The sequence below is a fragment of the Balaenoptera physalus genome (assembly GCF_965194825.1).
Source record: "Balaenoptera physalus genome assembly, chromosome: 13".
Lineage (NCBI taxonomy): Eukaryota > Metazoa > Chordata > Mammalia > Artiodactyla > Balaenopteridae > Balaenoptera > Balaenoptera physalus.
The window spans coordinates 16,689,782-16,709,305 of NC_138892.1; the positions used below are offsets into that span (position 1 = coordinate 16,689,782).

General features: G+C 44.9%; 2 long non-coding RNA genes across 5 annotated transcripts in view; both read left to right on the top strand.

The window, feature by feature from the left end:
• LOC309640616 overlaps window positions 1–19,524 on the top strand; it is a 441,572-nt gene that overhangs the window by 225,187 nt on the left and 196,861 nt on the right. The window lies entirely within an intron of this gene.
• LOC309640608 overlaps window positions 8,285–19,524 on the top strand; it is a 40,831-nt gene continuing 29,591 nt past the window's right edge. For all 4 annotated transcript variants that reach the window (XR_014252288.1, XR_014252289.1, XR_014252290.1 and 1 more), the window contains exon 1: window positions 8,285–9,090. This is a non-coding gene — a long non-coding RNA (uncharacterized lncRNA). The remainder of the gene's footprint in view (window positions 9,091–19,524) is intronic.

The following is a 19,524-nucleotide window of genomic DNA, read 5'->3' on the forward strand; positions in this document are numbered from 1 at the left end:
ACCTTTATCTAAAAAGTATGGTAAGTGTCTAGATATGGGTCTGTCTCTGGAATCTCCTGTTCCAGTAATATATTTGTGGGCTTAATCATATTCATCCATCTATTTTGTTCCATTGCTCTGTACTTGAACCAGTACTACATTGGCAAAGAGTTAAATGTCCAAACAATACAATAAGTATTTTTGAATGAGTTAATGTAATGAATTACAATGATACATGTCTCGCTTCATGATTCTTGTATTTCTTTTATTACAGTGCTAAATCTGATCTGTAAATATTTATTTGGAAGTTATCATCTGTTTTAGTGAATACAGACTATGGTTTTTTATTTGCATTCTCTCCTTGTTTAGTTTTGGCACAAGTCAACAGTCACTGGTTATGCCACTGGATCATACCTCCTCTCTGTTGCATTTCCACATATGTTAGTGACACATTTTGTTCCAGCTGTCATGACGGATCTATAGCCCTGGAGCATCAGTGAGAGGCTGTAAGTAAAGAAAACTCAGATCTTGGTCCTGGATGAAATCACTAGAATCAGGGGGTGTAGCGGAGGGGGTCGCAGGTTGGAAGACTCAGCTCAACAGAGGAAAGCAGGCATCAGTTCTAGGGGTCAGTGTTGTGAAGTTGCCTCAAGGGGTGCCAGGGTACATTCACACCATAGGTGAATGTGTGTGTCTTTTTGTTGTGTATCCTGCATTGGTATTTGTGTATGTGTTTGTGATAAGCCTGGGTGCATGAATGTATGTGTATATGTACATGCCTGTGAACATGTGAATGAGTGTAAGCCCATGTGTGTATGTAGATGTGTAAGAACGTGTGCATGTGTCGGGGTGCTTGTCTGTGTACTGAAGATATTTCTGCTTCATTCCAAGCTGGTCAGGCAGGACAATGCAGGGATCGCTTAAGCCTTCATTGGTTTTGCGGGAGGATGGGTCAGTGGGCTTAGATAAGGCACAGTTGGAAAAGGCTGAGGCAGGGAAACTAAAGCATGGGACTGGCAGTGTGGCTTTGAAAAAGCAACTTAATCTCTTTTAACCTCAGTGTTCCCAGGTAAAACATGGAAGAGGCTCACCACTGCCCTGTCCCCTCCTCCTGTCCTTAAGCTCAAAGGGAGACTCAAATGAGCTGACATCTGTGAAAGCCCCTTACAGGTTGGAAGGGAAGGAAATGCTATTAAGCTCTGCTTTCTTGTTTCCCAGGTGGGCTGTCACCCACCAGGCTGGGGCAGTGATGCGGCGGCCCAGCAGTGGCTCTGTTCCGTTTGCGCTGGGCTGTCAAAAAACACGTGGGAATGTGCTTTCCCCAGGAGCCGGTGCCCTCTGGTCCCACGTCAGATGGCTTGGACACTCTTCAAATCAAGCTGGCTTCACTTCTCTGTATGCTGTGGATAGAAGTGCCGGCTCCTCCTACGCTGACCCCATCGGCACAGAGGAGCCAAGACAGACAAACTGCATCTCTCTCCAGAGCAGATGCTGGACACGCGGTCCCAGCTTCGGAAGCCACCTGTTGGAGAGAGACAGGAAAGCTCTGACCACTCCCTCTGGCAGAACCTGTTCGGCTGGCAGACTCCTCTAACTTTCTCTCAGCTAACTGCGTTTGTAGGTTTAAAGCTTCCTGGAATAGACTTAAGCAGAGCAGCCTGACTTGGTTTTTCCTGCTTTAAATGCTCTGGTGTGGGCCAGCCATGTGCTTCGCAGAGGTCTGTAGGCGTGATGCCACCCATGCCACTTGGTGGCTGAGGACTGGACAGCAAGGGAGAATGGCCACTTTTCAGTATGAAGTAATGTGGCAGAATGCTGCCCAGTGGTGACCCATCTGACCAAATGAGGCCAAAAACATTCAGTCTTTTTGACAAAAGTGACAAAAAAACCCCCACAACCACCCAAGTCAAATTCGTTTCAGGAAAAAGTAAAAGTTGTTGGCTCACATAAGTGGGAAGTCCAATGTAGGTTTCAGGCGTAGTTGGATCCAGGCCTCCCTCATCTTCAGAGTGCCCTCTTTTTCTTCATCTCTTTGCTCTTTTTCCCTCTCTGTTTTGGCCTTATTTTCTCCTCCTATAGATAGGTTAACTCCCTGTGATGGAGGAAGATGACCACTGGAAGCCATAACTACACATCCTCCCAAGAACCGCCATAAACAGGAAGTTATCTTCCCAGATTGCTTTAGCAGAAAAGTCTCAGTGAAGACTGATTGGCTTGGCTCAGGTCATGTGTCCACTTCTTGTCCAATCACTGTGGCTGGAGAGATAAAGTGTTCTGATTGGCCATCCTGGATTCCTGGACCACCCCTCTAACTAGAAGAGGGGGTGGGGGGATTGGCAGTCCCCAGATAGTGCTTGGAGTGGCTTAAACAAAAGACATTTATTTCCTCGTAGTTCTGGAGGCTGGAAGTCCCAGATCAAAGTCCAGTAGGATTGGTGTCTAGTGAGAGCCCTCTTAATGGCTTAAACACAGCTGCCTTCTCCTTGTGTCTTTACATGGTAGAGAGCTGTCTGGTGGATGTCTTTTCTTATAAGGACATAATCCCATTGGATCAGACACCCACATTATGACCTTATTTAACCTTAATTACCTCCATTAAAGCCCTAGCTCCACTGGGGGCTGAGGCTTCCCGCCTTTGGGGGGAAACAAACTTTCAGCCTAGAGGAAGGGGCAGTAGATTTATTCTTAATCCCAGTGAATCTGTCTCCTATGATTATGTGTCAGAAACTGAGCTAAGTGCTTTATGTGAATTACCTTAATTAACCCTTCCACCTCTATGAAACAGATATTGTCTTTACCTCAGTTTTACATAAGAGGCAATCGAGGTTGAAGGCAGTTAAGTAAGTTACCTCAGGTCACAGAACTAGTAAGCGGCAGAGCCAGAACTCGGGTCCAAATCTGCCTAGTTTAAAAACCCACACCTTTAACCATGATGCTCTCAGCCACTGAAAACCTACCCCGGGGAGGGTCTAAACCACAATTCTCTTTGAATGTCCAGGCTCCTTGGAAGTATTGGGCTTCGGTGTCTGCCTGTTTCCTGAAGCACCTAGTTTTGAAATAGTTTCTTATGGATAGAAGAGAGAACTACTGCCTGGGGAATCAAAAAGCCCTTGGTGGTTTGGTTTTGGAAACAATCTCAGGTGCCCTCATTCACACTTGGGTATCCTCTGCCCTGCCCACCATGACTAGTTAAGCCACGCCCTTATTGGCAGCCCAGCTCTGAAGTTAGGGAGAATCAGGTTCTTGGTTTGATGGAATGACATCAGGAAGCAAAATGTGGAAAACGCAGGAGTTCATGGTCTTAGCTCTCCATCTCCATCAATGAAGCTAATGAAGCTTTGGGGTCCCTCACTTGCCTAGGGGTGGCCCTGGCTTCGTGTTCACCTGGCCATGTGTTTCTGTAAGCTGTTTCAGCTGCAGTGGGCTCAGTCTGCTGTCTCTTTCCTCCTCACTCCCTCTCCCCTCACACTTCTTGGGTTAGGTCGTGTTGGGGTGACCACTCTTCCCTTCAAGGTGGTATTGGATGGCTGAGCATATTTTATATGCATAGTTTTGTCTGATTTTTCTCAAAAAGTTCCCCCCACCCCGAAGTACAAGCTTCAGGCGCCCCAAACTGATCTGCCTCTTCTTCCCTCTCCTGATTGTTTCTACGACTTGTGATCCTCTTTCCAACTAGCCGAGTACCCGTGAGCAGCCAGTAGGATGGAGATCACAATGCCTCTGCTTTCATGTCACCCTTGGGGTTCCTTTCAGCTCAAAGAACAGAGTCAACAGCCAGCAGACCCCGAGTGACTGCCTGACCTAGGTGCCTCTCAGGAATGAGCCTATTATTCATTAACAAGCCTGGTTATTTTATGGGCCGATTGACCAGGGAGGACATGGAAGGGAAATTCCAACATTGTGCAAGGCTCCTCATCTCTTCTCCCCTCTGTAGTTTGAGTCTCTGCCACTGTTTAAATTTAAGCCGATTTGCTATCCCAGCATCTGCAGTTTGATTATTTGACTATGGCCTGGCTCTTGGTCAAACCACTGGGGAGGCCACTAGCCATGATTATAATGGTTTCTTTTTTAAGTTGGGCCTCTGTTTATGGGCCTACTGGTATTAGAGTGTAGAGTTATTGTAATGAGGTATTAGCCTCATAGAAACAATCATGCAAAGCAAGTGGGCTGAGAAATGCCAGACAAATGCAGTTGATTATTTGGTCAGTACATCTTTGCTTGATTTTTCACTCTGTTGTGAAAGAGAGTGTGTGGGGAGAGAGGAGACAGGCCATTACTGAGCACCTACTGTATGTCAGGCACGACTTAAGTCACTTTTCCATGTTATATGTTTTGTTTTGAAATGATTCAGCAAGGTAGCATTATGAGCTTACGTCTATTTACAGAGGAGGCACAGAGACGTTAAGAAAATTGCCCTTAGTCACACAGCAAGCAGATGAAGGAGGCATACGCACAGCAGAGTCTGTGACTTCAAGCGCTCCGTTTCTCCCACTTTCAGCTGACTGATGTGGATATACTTGCAGGGGCACTCCCAGTCCCTCCGAGCCTCTTTTGGTTTGTTTTTGGTCTCAGAGCCTCAGTATCAGACATGCTCTGAGGTGGGTGCTGCTTGGCTAGAGGAAACCATGAGGAGCCAGAATTCGGGTGAGGTCCTTTGTAGGAAGAATCACCGGGATCATTTTGGAGGCAACTTGAGGTTGGCGATTTTGCTCCTGACTTCTTAGTGAGCATAACGCAGCCTCATGAAATGGACAGACCCGTCATCCCGGGAACATCTTCTAATTCCATCTGTGTCACTACTTTTGTGTGTCCTTAGGCAAGTCTGCACCTTTCTACCTCTCTGGTCCCTGTCTACTTTCCAGCATTGCCACCTACCATTCTCCGTCTTGCTCAGGCTGCTTTAGCTTTGCAGAATGCAAGTAGTTTATTTAGTAAGTGATCCCAGGAAATGTGGACGAGGGAGATGGGGCAGGAGACAAGGAAGAGAAGAAAGGCAATAAAGAGTGAGTTATTAGGAATGACCCCTCTGGGCACCCAGAGCTTAATCCTGCTTGGGGTCGTGGGAGCCCGTATAGCACAGCACTTCTCAGCACCCCCAAGGGCAGAGTGAACTTTTGCGACTTTGGAGAAAGCTCTCGAAGAGTTGTACGTTCTGGCCTTTGGAAGACTGGCCAGTGTGCACAGAAGTGTCCACTGGCAAGAGGATATGGGGGTGTCTCCACAAGATTCTGATGCAATCAGAAAAAGAAACCACTATTTCTTGAAGCCACTGTAGTAGGGTTTTCTCTTATTTGCAGCAGAAGGGATTCGCAAGGTGAGCATTTGTCTAAAGACACGTCACTTTCTTTCAGTCCACCGAACATGTCACTCTTTTTCTTGCGTTAGATGGGGGTCCCCTCATACTCGTGTCTCTGCCTGGTCCACTTTCCCCTCCCCCTCCTCACCCAAGGCCTCACTCCGTCCTTTCAATGCCCTGCAGTTTCCAAAAGGGGCTGTGTCTGACCAACCAATCAAAAGTGGTTTCCCTTCTGCTGTTTGAACCCAGGTCTGACCAAATCCAGACAAAACATAAGTCTAATTTTTTCTTTTTATTATTAGATTCAACCAACAGAAAATCACCCTGTGAAAGCTTCTAAACACTTACTCAATTTTTATACCAACTGGTAACATACAGTTCATTCTCCAGCCCTGGGCCAGGGACCACACTTTGAGTAGCTCTATTTCATACGGTTCTGGCCACTGTGTGCCCATCGAATGGGGCTCTGGTTAGCTACTGCTGCATAAAAAAGTCATTCCCAAAACTTCCTGGCTTAAAACGATTATTTTATTATTATCTCTCATGAAGTCTTTGGGTTAGGAATTTTGGGAGGGGCACAGATGGTCAATTCTGGTCTGGGGGTCTCTCATGCAGTGGCAGTCAGAGGCGGCTGGAGTTGTAATGGTGTAGGATTGGAGCAGCTGGGGGCTGGTCAGGCACCTCTCTTTCTCTGTGTAGTTTCAGGACCATTTCATGTAGCCTCTCTGCATGGGCTAATTTGGTCTTCCTCCCAGCATGGTGGTCTCAGGGCAGTTGACTGCTGGCGTGGAGGCATAAATGGAGACCAAGGGTATCAAGAGTGAGTGTCATAGTGAGCAAAGTGTTATCTGAATCGCCTTTTAGGAATTAGCCGAAGTCGTGTAGCATCACTTCTGCATACTCTATTGATTGAATTAGTCACACAACACACCCATATTCAAGAGAAGGGATATTAAACCCTGCCTTTTGATGGAGTAGTGGCAAGATTCTAGAAAAATACATGAGATGGGAGATTCTGTAACCATCTTTGGACTATACAATCTGCCTCCTATGGGGTGGTGGCAAAGGATGAAGGCAGAAAGCCTTGTTAGCAAGCTGGTCTGGGTGAAAAGTGGAGTTGGATATCATATAGGCAGTAAGAAAGAAGAGAAGAAAAGGAGGGCCTGATTTGTATTACGTAGGAGGTAGAAATCGCTAGGAAGTGGTGATCAGGAAATGAGGCGTGAAGGAGAAAGTGGAACAAGGATGTGCCTAACGTTCCTGGCTCTGCCGTTTGGGTGAATGGTGGGTCAGTTGCCATGGTGGAGAGTTTAGGAGGAAGAGCAGGAAGCAGGAGGGGGGCTGTCGATGGCTTTGGCTTTGGCCTTGCTGAGTGGGATTCACATTGCCTGATTCATTAAACTTCTTCCCGGGGTAAGACTGAGCAACAGTGTGGAGATTGGAAAAGACTATATCCTGCTCTTAGAAACTCTGCCCAGGAATGTGTCAGGTCCTCGACCAAAACTAGGCAACAGAGGGGCCGGGCTCTCGGGCAGATGGACACACCCGAGTGAGGAGGCTGGTAAACACAGCACAGCACAGTGTTTGCCAAACTGCCTGATTGTCAGAATCACCGGGGGAGCCTGTTAAAAATAAAAATTCCCGGGCCCCACCCCAAACTTACTGAATCAGCATCTTCGGGGGGTGAGGCTGGGAACGCCTGTTGTATAAATGCCCCAGGTGATGCTGGTGACCAGGGGAGTCTGGCCGGCGCTGGGGAAGTGCTGTTGTTCATTGCACAGCAATGCACAGCGGCAAGAGGGTCATCCACACGAACAAAATGTTAGCAGTACCCCCAGCGTTGCGCAAATCGAAGTGTAAATTTGGGCTCTACAGCTTCCTCCTATGTGATCGTGGGAATGTGAATCCACTCTGTCTCAGTTTCTCATCTCTAAGATGCGGAGGATTAAAAAAAATATGTAAAATATCTGTGTAATGATTAACTGAGTGCATTCCAACACCAGTTCTCTGACAGGTGGGTGTCCGACACCTCAATTCTGACGCTACCTCCCCGGAATTAGCATCAGATCCCACAAGTGAAACGGTGAGGTCCCCAGCGAGACTGCTCTTACTTCAGACGTCAGAAGCAAGTAGGGGTCCCCAGGCTACCCACATCCTATCCGACTTGGCTACAGATCCAGGGGTTCCCACGATCCCTATGCCCCAGGTCTGATAATTTGCTAGAATGACCTTACGGAGCTCAGGAAATTGCTATCCTTAATGATTACCGTTTAAAGGATGAGGATACAAATGAGCAGCCAGATGAAGTGGTCCACAAGGCAAAATCTGCAAGGGTCCCAAGTACAGAAGCTTCTGTCCCCAGGCCACAGTGATGCGTGTTGAGGTTGGAGAAGCACTGCCCTGTAGCCGCTGTGTGAACAAGTTGTCTAAGCTGTGAGAGGGGAAGGCCAGGTACATTGGATCAGGACGTGGCAGGCACCGTCGGGTTCCTACCCAACAGCTATCCTTCTGCCTTTGTACTTGCTGGCAGGACAACAAGTTTTAGGTAATGGGTGTCTGTGCTGTTCTGGAGAGGCTGGCCCTTACCCATCCTCGAATCCTGATTGGTGAAAGCCGGTCAAGGAGCCCTACTTCGACTTGCCACTGCAGGTTTGGGTGTGGCTAGATGATGCAGTGCTGGCAGGGAGATAGGAGGGGATGTCGGCAGGGGCTTTGGGAATGGCTATCCTTGTGGATTAAATAGGTAAGGAGGAATCACTCCCTTTTCTGCCCCTAGACCTTGGAGTCAGTAGACGATACCTGGAGGTGGAGAAGCCGTCTTGGGAACATGAGGGGAGCCAGCCTAAGCAGATGGGCCAGCACAGTGAGGATGGCACCGTGAACCCCCCAGCCCACCTCCACCCCCCCCCAAAGGCTCTTGAAGCACGGTTGAGGTGCTAGATTAATCCAGCCTAGAGCTACTCTCCATCAGGAGCTCTTAATACAAATAATAAGGGATAGATGTCTAATGGGGCTTTTTTCTACTCTTGACCAAGGTCTCAAACCTGAGAACTAGAGGCACCTCTCCACTGCCCCCCAACATTATAGAAAGGGAGGTACTGGACCAGGCTTCTCCATCTTGGCACTACTGATGTCTTGGACCCGATAATTCTTTGCTGTGAAGGGCTGTCCCACTCATCACAGGATGTTTAGCGACACCCTTGCCTCTCAACCCCCTAGAGGCCAGTAGCACCCCTCCAGGTGTGACAGCCTAAAGTGTCCCCAGACATCGTCAAATGTCCCTGAAGTGGAGGAGATGGGGCACCAAATCGCCCCTAGCTGAGATCCACTGTGCTAGACCGTCCACGTACAAGGTAGTCCCAAACAAGTTCTGTGATCTGTAGCCAGCACTTGCTTCAGCCAATGTTTACGAGAAGGTGAGACAGACAGATCACGGAATGAAGGGGAGGGAGGATTTCTGTGCAGAAAGTTGTCAGAGACTGGGAGTTCCCCTTCACAGAGAGCAGAGAAGGCCACCAGGACGGAAACAAATATGTCCCCATCGCCCCCCCACTGGCTGGGCTGTGCAAACTCATGGCCTCCAGGCTTCCATTGGGCTGGAGTTGAGTGTAGTCAGAGAATTCTTGGGAGAACTTTGGCATGCCTGGATGTTTGGGGAAATCCAGGGACTGTTGCCAGACCCTGGCCTGGAGAAGTGTATATGCGAGACACTGGCTTGAGTGACACTTGACAGGACAGCAAAGGGAGAGGGCTACAGTGGCAGGGAAGGGATGGGAAAACCATGGCAGATTCACCCTTCTGCATGGAACTTCGAGGTAAGGTGAGGGCTGTGTGGGGTGTATGGGAGAAGGTGGTGGTAATCAGCCGGGGTAGGTCACCTTTGCCAGAGAAGGGGACAGCGGGAAGTACCAAGGGGAGAGTCTCCAGTAACCACCAAAGCATCCTCATCTGCTGCACAGATGGCCACCTTTCCAGCACCAACCAAATCGGGTTTTCCTTTCACACCTGCTCTCCCTCTGCCCTGGAGGGACCAGAAACAGCATTAGCCAGTAAGAGAGGAGCTGGAGCCGGGCTAGAAAAGACCCTTCTGTCCCCACCGCTCGCTGGGGGCTTCCTAGCTGGGATGTGGCTTGAACTGAGTGGTTGTGAAGGGCCAGGGTGTGGAGGGAGAAACTTCAGCTTGGGTTAGAACTTGAGGTTTTGATATTCGTTTCTAGGAATTTATCCCTTTCTTCTAGGTTGTCCATTTTATTGGCATATCATTGTTCCTAGTAATCTCTTATGATTCTTCGTATTTCTGTGGTGTCATTTTGTAACTTCCTTTTTATTTCTGATTTTATTTATTTGGACCCTCTCTCTTTCTTTCTTGGTGAGTCTGGCTGAAAGTTTATCAATCTTGTCTCTTTTCAAAGAACCATCTCTTACTTTCATTGATCTTTTCTGTTGTTTTTTTTTTTTCATTTCATTTATTTTTGCTCTGATCTGTATTATTTCCTTCCTTCTACTAACTGCGGGCTGTTTGGTTTTGCTTTAAGAAAGTATGGGTGTTTATTTTTATAAGTGAAAAACATTCTTTTTCCTTCCCACTCCCCACCCAACTCCCTCTGATCTAAGTGACATGTGATCATCCCTCAGGCATAAGATTTCCCTGGACCTCAGCAGAGTAAGTTGGCTCCCTTCCTACATGCCCTGCCGGCACCCTGTACCTCCCTTTCTGGAACATTCTCCAAGCTTTGATTAGCCGCTCCCACTTCACTTTCTCAGTGCAAGCTCCATGAGGGCAGGTCAGGCTTGCCTCCTTCCCTGCTGGATCCCTGGCCTGGCTGGCAGCACACAGTAGGTGCTCACTAAACAAATGCTTGCTGACTGAATGAACTGCAGCCTCTCCCGTCGCCCTTGCCATTCCACCCTTCACTCTCTGGTTCTGTTTTTAAGTGACCTATTGGAGAAAAGGGCAAGGATGATGAAAGTGAGGATGGAAAAAAGGGGTTGAGGAATTTTGCACAAATGAACCACATTCAGCAACAGCAAATTCACCACATTCTTTAGAAGCCTGTGAAAATCTGGCAGACAAAAGAGGGTTTTGTGAGTGGGTGTCAGATGATGACTGTAGCCATGAACATTTTTTAGGCGTGGGGAAAGGGGTGAGGAATTGCTGTATCCTCCTGGACTAGAGAGAACAATGCCTTCTAATTTTAAAAGTCTCTCTTTTAATGTAAAGGGTGCAGTGGATGGTTTAGGAGTATTTTCTCTCTTAGAAAGGCAAATCTATTGTCTTAACAGCAACAAGGAAGCCTTCTCTGGAGTGAAGCTGTGTCTGTAGGTGAGACCGTAAGAAAATATGCTCCACAGCTAGTATGCTCAGGGGCAGGCATGGACAGTGAAAAGATTGATTCTTTGTCTTTCTTTTACCGAAACATTTTATTTCAAAGTGATTCCAGATCTATAGAAAAGTTGCAAGTATAGCACAAGGATCTCCCAATATTCTTTACTTAGATTTCCCAAAAGTTTACATTTTACCACATTCATTTGATCATTCCCTCTCTCTATACATATTATCATTTCTTTTTCTGACCTTCTTGAGAGGAAGTTGCAGACACAATGTCCCTTTACCTCTAGATCCTTCAATGTGTATTTCCCCCCAAAACAAAGACAGTCTCTTAGAGTGATCAAAATCAGGCAATTTACATTGATATATGCTATTTGTAATCCACAGACCGTATTCAGTTTTGCCAATTGATGTAATAATATCCTTCATAGCAAAAGAAAAAAAACTTTTTCTGGCTCTGGATCCATTCCAGGCTCATGTGTTGAATGTAATTTTTAAGTCTCTTTAGTTTCCTGTAACATGGAATAGTCCTCAGGCTTTGTCTTTCATGACCTTGACATTTGTCAAGAGTATGAGCCAGTGATTTTTTAGAATGGTCCACAACTTGGATTTATCTGATGTTTCCTTATAGTTAGATGCAGGTTTGCATTTTGGACAGGAATATCACAGGAATGATGTGGTGTCATAAAGACTGACTTTGAAAAGGTGAGCATTTCAAAGGGTTTGGCATTCGAGAAAGATTGGAAGCATCACAGAGTGGTTATGACTCCAGACCTTAGACTCACTTGCTAGAGATGCAGTTTAGAAACGCGACCTTGAGAGAGTCACTTCACCTCTCTCAGGCTTTGTGTTCTAATCTGCAAAATGGGTACACTGGTACTGGCTTACATTTATTGGGTGCTTACCTATTGCCAGAGGTTGTTCCAAATGTCTTATATGCAATGGCTCACTTAATCCTCATGACAACCCTCTAACAGAGATATTTTAAAACATTATTAGAATAATAATGTAAATAATGTAAAAGGAGAGTCCTTTTACAGATGAAGAAACTGAGGCACAGAGAGGTTAAACAACTTGGCCGAAGTCACAGCTGGTATGTAGCAGAGATGGGCTTCCAACCAGGTTACTTTGTCTCTAGAGGCTGCCTGTTTAATTCCCACACCATATTGACTCCTGGAAGTGATATCTTAGAAGGTTTTTATGAGGACTAAAGAAGGGTATGTAGGGCAAGCATCTAACCCAGCGCCTGGCACATAATCATAGTAAATACTAAGAGATAATTGTTAATATCTTCCTTTACTCCATTTTTTTCTCATTTTATAACGGACTGGATGAAGGACATGTTCCAACTTGATGATATTGAAGCCTGATGGGGAACCACAGGCTATCCCCAGACCAGCTGACATTTATGAGGCTCCTGGGTCTCATGAAGCAGTGAAGTCGACCTTGGGCTGTGTTTGGAGGTGAGGGAGAGGAGAGCATCCCAGCATCTGCACTTGGCTATGGCTCTCGCCAATGCCCAATGGTGGCTGGTGCAGAATGAAGCCCAGAGAGGAGACTGATGCCATGCGTATTGGGCTTTGGAAAGCTTTGCAGGTGTTTTGTGTTAATGGCATTTCCTCAGGCGGACATAAAGTGTGTTCACATTTCCTAGCTGCTGGCTAGCTAGCTGTGGGGAGGCAGGGAGAAGCAGGCAGATGAGATACTGCTGGGCAGGAGAACTGATGCTTTGGGATTAGAATGTGTAATGCTGGGGATGGGTGGAGGAGATAGTTTGAAGTAAGCTGAGCTCATCATATTTTTGCAGGGATAACCACCCCATGGCCATTTGTTTTCTTGCCTGGATGAGACAGGGATCAAACTTATGGGATGTTACCTGTGTAGGAAAGGCTTATCAAGCGAGTTCCATGGGTAGTGTCAAGGCTGCTATGAACTCCTCGAACTGTATGTACAGAAGTGTGAGTGAACACGTATCTATTTACATGTGTTTTTCTAGGGAGAGATTTGCAGTTTTTTATAAAACCCTCAATGTGTTCTGTTACTTAATGCAGAAAAAGAATCCTTGGTGGTCAGGGAGAGGATATGAGAGAGAAAGGGAGGGAAGGAAGGAGGGAGAGAGAGAGAGAGAGACAGAGAAACCGAAAGAATATTATCTCATAATAGTTATACAAAAAGTTGCTAGGAAACCATTCATTGACTTTGTGAATTATAAACATTTTCTTCTTAACCCCAAATAAATAAACCTCATATCATTCCAATCATGAGAACACAGCTGTTTGTGTGTAGGGAAGGAGTGGGGCTGGGTGTTGGGCGTGCGTGCGTGTGTGTGTGTGTGTGTGTGTGTGTGTGTGTGTGTGTAGGGAGGGGTAGGGATGGGGGAGAAGGGGATGAAGGGAGGGTGAGTGGAGCAGAGAAGAGGAATGTGAGCTTCTTCCTGTCCTTAAGAAGGAGCACAAATGTCCCTGCAGCCCGCCCTCCGTGGATGCCCCAAGATGACGCTCCTGGCCTGCAGTGATGGTGGCCACCAGCTGACGGGACCTGTCTTATTTACCCAGTGGATACCTCTCTTCAAATTTGCAAATCTCACAAATGATTCATGTCCCCTGAAAGGAGAAATGAAAGTAAAATAGGCTGTTTATCTAGTTTGCTTCTCTAGTGGAGCCCTTTGAATTTCTGGGGCCTCATTCTAGGTACGGTTTCAGTCTGTCCCATGTGGGTTTTCTGGTTAGTGACCAGAATTCCTGGATTTTTAGGGTGTCCTGGTTTCAAATACTTGGTTCATTTGACAGACCTTCCTGGCTTTGCTCCATCCCTTTGAGGGTCTGTCCTGTTCCTCTTGGAAGATTTCTGGGAGCAGACTCCCTGCTCCCCCAACAGAAGACTCAGAAAACGCTCAGCTACTGACTCTCGCCTTCTCTCCAGTGGGGTCTTATTCCATTTCTTTCCTCCTGTTGAAGACATTTACTAGTTCTCTGTCCTTGGCTCTTCCAAGTGGTCCTTCCCTCCCTCCCTCCTTCTCCCTCCCTCCCTCCCCCCTTCTCCTCCCTCCCTCCCTCCCTTCCTTCCTCCCTCCCTCCCTCCCTCCCTCCCTTCCTTCCTTCCTTCCTTCCCTCCTCTTCCTCCCCCTCATCCTGCATCACTCTCTATCTCTCTCATTTACTCTAAAACATTTATGAAGGCCTAGCAGGTGCCAGGCGCGGGGTGCTGAGTGTTCAGAAGGGAACAGCATAAGGTGTAATGCCTGCTATCACAGCCCTGACACTCACAGACCGCATACAATAATCTCGTTCTGTCTTCAGTAGGGAGAGAGATTAGAGGGTTGCAGGAGAGAAGGTAGGGAGACCAGCTGGGAGGCTGGCAGAATACAAATAGAAATGAGTGGGTTTGAGATAATGCAATGGCAGTTTTCACTTTATGAATACTGATGCTCTGTCACCGGGTCCATAAAAATTAGTGATTTCATTGTAGTGGCGTTTACCTTGTATCAGTTAAAAATGACCCTCTTCGTCCCATATACAGTGCACTTTGGCTTTGCTTTCTGTATCCTCTGGTGTGGTTATTGGCACCCCTGCTTTCTCTTTGTTCATGTCTGCCTTTATATCTGAGGACACAGGGGTTCTGCACTGGACCATGTATTTAAAAGGTTGATTTGTAGAAAAAAATCGAGGTTGGGCAACTTCCACACATTTCATTGATCTTTCGTGGCCAAAAGAGAACACTGGAAGAACAGGAGGATGGCCTTGTTCAAGGAAGATCTTGTGCCCAGTTCTAAGTCAATGAGCATCGATGGTAACCTTAAACGTAGGACAGCATGCCCAGGTAGGTCTGGATCCTGGGGGCAAGTAAGAGGCACACAGGCAGTAGGAATCAAAGAAAGGAGCCAGGAGGGAGATGAAAAGATTAGTAATGACTGTGGTAGTTTGATTTTAGTGGCTCTGGTTATGATTTTCTCTGGAGTTAGTTGCCGTGGTGTCAAACTGAGAATTCATGAATGGATTCTCCCACCAGCACTAGCCCAGACATTGCATGTCAGTTGGTCAACAATATATTCATCCATCTTTTTGTTTTTAACCATTTTAGGCCATTTTCTTCTAGGTGAAACTCTTATAAGCAGCACATAATTCAATATTTTTCTTTTTTCTCTTTTATGCCCCTTAAAAGTCTTTGCCATTTATTAGGGTTAATTAACACATTTAGTTTATCGATGTCACTGATGTTATTGGTGCTACATGTGTAATTTTATTTATGCTTTCTGATTTTTACTTACTCCTATTTCCTCTCATCTCATCTTTTCCAGGTGATGTAGATGGTTTTGTTTGCTACTTATCTTTGGTAGTGATTTGGAAGCTAAGAATTCTGTTTTTATATTCTATTACTGATTTTGTGGTCTTTGAGATTATGAAATGTCTTGAAATCTATATTTCCCTAATTATCAGATTCTAGGGCCAAACAATGACTTAATCCCCGAATACCTGAGGGATTTACTTTTTCATTTTCTGCCTCCCCCACCACTCAGTTCCTAGTCTTTTATTTATTTTTTAATTTTTTAAAAATTTATTTATTTATTTTTGGCTGTGTTGGGTCTTCGTTGCTGCGCGCGGGCTTTCTCTAGTTACGGTGAGCGGGGGCTACTCTTCATTGCGGTGTGCGGGCTTCTCATTGCGGTGACTTCTCTTGTTGCCGAGCACAGGCTCTAGGCGCGCGAGCTTCAGTAGTTGTGGCATGTGGGCTCAGTAGTTGTGGCTCACGGGCTCTAGAGCGCAGGCTCAGTAGTTGTGGTGCGTGGGCTTAGTTGCTCCACAGCATGTGGGATCTTCCCGGACCAGGGCTCGAACCTGTGTCCCCTTCATTGGCAGGCGGATTCTTAACCACTGTGCCACCAGGGAAGCCCTTCCTAGTCTTTTATTTATTTATTTATTTATTTATTTAATTATTTAATTTTATTGTTTTCTTCCTAGTCTTTTAAATCTTTAAACTGGAGTTATAGGTCCAGCTGCTGCTGCTTCTTCTTATTTTGCTATAAGAAGTTTATTACTATTTTACTTTTCGTCTTATTTTATTATATTTATTTTTTTATATATTTTAAACGATGTACATCTTATTTTTCATTATAGTTTTGGGCTTTGAGTTAAAATATGTGCAATGGTTATTCCTATGTACCTTAATCTATTTAGCTAGTGTCCATGTTCACAATCTTTTATTTTGTGACAATTCTATCTCCCATCCATGCTGTACCAGTATCCATGCCCACCCTCTTTGCCTACCCTCTTCTTACTGTAAATGTGGTTTCAATCTAAAGCCAAACACTCAAGGATATCTCCAACAATTCTCCCCTCTCTCCCCTACATGATCAATCTTTACCTTTTCTTGTGCAAAAGCCGCAAACATACACACGTGCTGTTATCCCTTCCATCTTAAAAACAAATGAACTTTCTGTGACGGTACTTTCCCAAAACCTTTCTATTCTTTGCTTCCCTCTGTAGCCAAGTTCCTTCAAAGAGTTGTCTATGCTCTGTCTGCACGTCCCCTCCTCCCATTCTCTCTTAAGTCCACTCCAATCTGCCCCATCGTTCCACTGATACAACTGTGGTTAGGATTCCTAATGCCTAACTGAGACCATATCCAATGGTCACTTAGTTCTTATCTTATTTGGCCTATTAACTGCATGTTATACAGGTTTGCCCTTCTTTAAATGTGGATAGGCCTGAGGGAGACCGGTCGTCTCCTGTTCCCACCAATGGGTTCTCTGAGTTATAGGCACTTTGTAGCTACTTTTAAGGACTGAAGGCCATGAGAAGTCCCTCCACCACCTTGCCCTTGCCTCTTGCCTCAATTCTGTTTCTTTTCATTTGCAATGTGCCCAAGTATCCCGAGATGGTAGCATGTTCTATGCTGGGAGTAGTGCTTTCTAGAAGGATCTATAAATGAAGGAGCTGATGTAGGCAAGAAGAGGATCAGGGATCTGGCTGGCTCAGAAGACAGTTTCTGGGTACCTGGGGCAGGGGCACCTCTGTCTTTGGATTCTGGGCCCATAGGGAGAGGCAGTGTGAGTGGGTTAGAGTGTTGGTTTCTGCGTTTTGGGGGCTTCTGCTATTCTGGTTCAAGGTAGAGCACATGAGACAAAGCTCTAGAATGTACTTTGTAGCAGCATCTCCTCCCATAAAGTGGATGGTGGAACTTCTCCCAGAAATTATGTAATTTACAATCTTTGTTTATCTTCTGTTCACTTCCTTGAGGATGATTTTGTCTTTTGGTGCATCTCTATGGGCATTTAAATCGGAGGTTTGGAGGAGGCATATCTATAAGGTCTCAGCTTCTGTCATGTCAACCCAGACATTACTCCGCTAATCCACGGCTCATCCTTGTTTACTTTTCTTTGTATTCCAGTACTGCTTTGATTGGCACATGAGACATTTTACCATCTGGCTTCTCCTGTGTCACCTCCCATCTTTCCCTTTTCACAGATCCTGCTGCCCCTATTGAACTCCCTGCAATTCCCTTCCAATATTGCTTTGTCTTCGCTACTGATTCTTTTTTATTTATTTATTTATTTTAACGTTTTTATTGGAGTATAATTGCTTTACAATGGTGTGTTAGTTTCTGCTTTATAACAAAGTGAATCAGTTATACATATACATGTATCTCCATCTCTCTTCCCTCTTGTGTCTCTCTCTCTCCCACCCTCCCTATCCCACCTTTCTAGCTGGTCACAAAGCGCTGAGCTGATCTCCCTGTCCTATGCGACTGCTTCCCACTAGCTATCTATTTTACATTTGGTAGTGTATATATGTCCATGCCACTCTCTCACTTTGCCCCAGCTTACCCTTCCCCCTCCCCATGTCCTCAAGTCCATTCTCTAGTAGGTCTGCGTCTTTATTCCCGTCATGCCCCTAGGTTCTTCATGATCTTTTGTTTTTTTTTTTTTAGATTCCATATATATGTGTTAGCATATGGTATTTGTTTTTCACTTTCTGACTTACTTCACTCTGCATGACAGACTCTAGGTCCATCCACCTCACTACAAATAACTCAATTTCATTTCTTTTTATGGCTGAGTAATATTCCATTGTATATATGTGCCACATCTTCTTTACCCATTCATCTGTCAGTGGACACTTAGGTTGCTTCCATGTCCTGGCTATTGTAAATAGAGCTGCAGTGAACATTGTGGTACATGACTCTTTTTGAATTATGGTTTTCTCAGGGTATATGCCCAGTAGTGGGACTGCTGGGTTGTATGGTAGTCCTATTTTTAGTTTTTTAAAGAACCTCCATACTGTTCTTCATAGTGGCTGTATCAATTTACATTCCCACCAACAGTGTATGAGGTTCCCTTTTCTCCACACCCTCTCCAGCATTTATTGTTTGTAGATTTTTTGATGATGGCCATTCTGACCAGTGTGAGATGATATCTCATTGTAATTTTGACTTGCATTTCTCTAATGATTAATGATGTTGAGCATTCTTTCATGTGTTTGTTGGCAATCTGTATATCTTCTTTGGAGAAATGTCTGTTTAGGTCTTCTGCCCATTTTTGGATTGGGTTGTTTGTTTTTTTGATATTGAGCTGCATGAGCTGCTTGTAAATTTTGGAGATTAATCCTTTGTCTGTTGCTTCATTTGCAAATATTTTCTCCCATTCTGAGGGTTGTCTTTTTGTCTTGTTTATGGTTTCCTTTGCTGTGCAAAAGCTTTTAAGTTTCATTCAGTCCCATTTGTTTATTTTTGTTTTTATTTCCATTTCTCTAGGAGGTGGGTCAAAAAGGATCTTGCTGTGATTTATGTCATAGAGTGTTCTGCCTATGTTTTCCTCTAAGAGTTTGATAGTGTCTGGCCTTACATTTAGGTCTTTAATCCATTTTGAGTTTATTTTTGTGTATGGTGTTAGGGAGTGTTCTAATTTCATTCTTTTACATGTAGCTGTCCAGTTTTCCCAGCACCACTTATTGAAGAGGCTGTCTTTTCTCTTTTGTATATTCTTGCCTCCTTTATCAAAGATAAGGTGACCATATGTGCGTGGATTTATCTCTGGGCTTTCTATCCTGTTCCATTGATCTATATTTCTGTTTTTGTGCCAGTACCATACTGTCTTGATTACTGTAGCTTTGTAGTACAGTCTGAAGTCTGGGAGCCTGATTCCTCCAGCTCCGTTTTTCTTTCTCAAGATTGCTTTGGCTATTCAGGGTCTTTTGTGTTTCCATACAAATTGTGAAATTTTTTGTTCTATTTCTGTGAAAAATGCCCTTGGTAGTTTGATAGGGATTGCATTGAATCTGTAGATTGCTTTGGGTAGTAGAGTCATTTTCACAATGTTGATTCTTCCAATCCAAGAACATGGTATAGCTCTCCATCTATTTGTATCATCTTTAATTTCTTTCATCAGTGTCTTATAACTTTCTGCATACAGGTCTTTTGTCTTCTTAGGTAGGTTTATTCCTAGGTGTTTTATTCTTTTTGTTGCAGTGGTAAATGGGAGTGTTTTCTTGATTTCACTTTCAGATATTTCATCATTAGTGTATAGGAATGCAAGAGATTTCTGTGCATTAATTTTGTATCCTGCTACTTTATCAAATTCATTGATTAACTCTAGTAGTTTTCTGGTGGCATCTTTAGGATTACCTATGTATAGTATCATGTCATCTGCAAACAGTGATAGCTTTACTTCTTCTTTTCCGATTTGGATTCCTTTTATTTCTTTTTCTTCTCTGATTGCTGTGGTTAAAACTTCCAAAACTATGTTGAATAATAGTAGTGAGAGTGGGCAACCTTGTCTTGTTCCTGATCTTGGTGGAAATGGTTCCAGTTTTTCACCATTGAGGACGATGTTGGCTGTGGATTTGTCATATATGGCCTTTATTATGTTGAGGTAAGTTCCCTCTATGCCTACTTTCTGGAGGGCTTTTATCATAAATCAGTATTG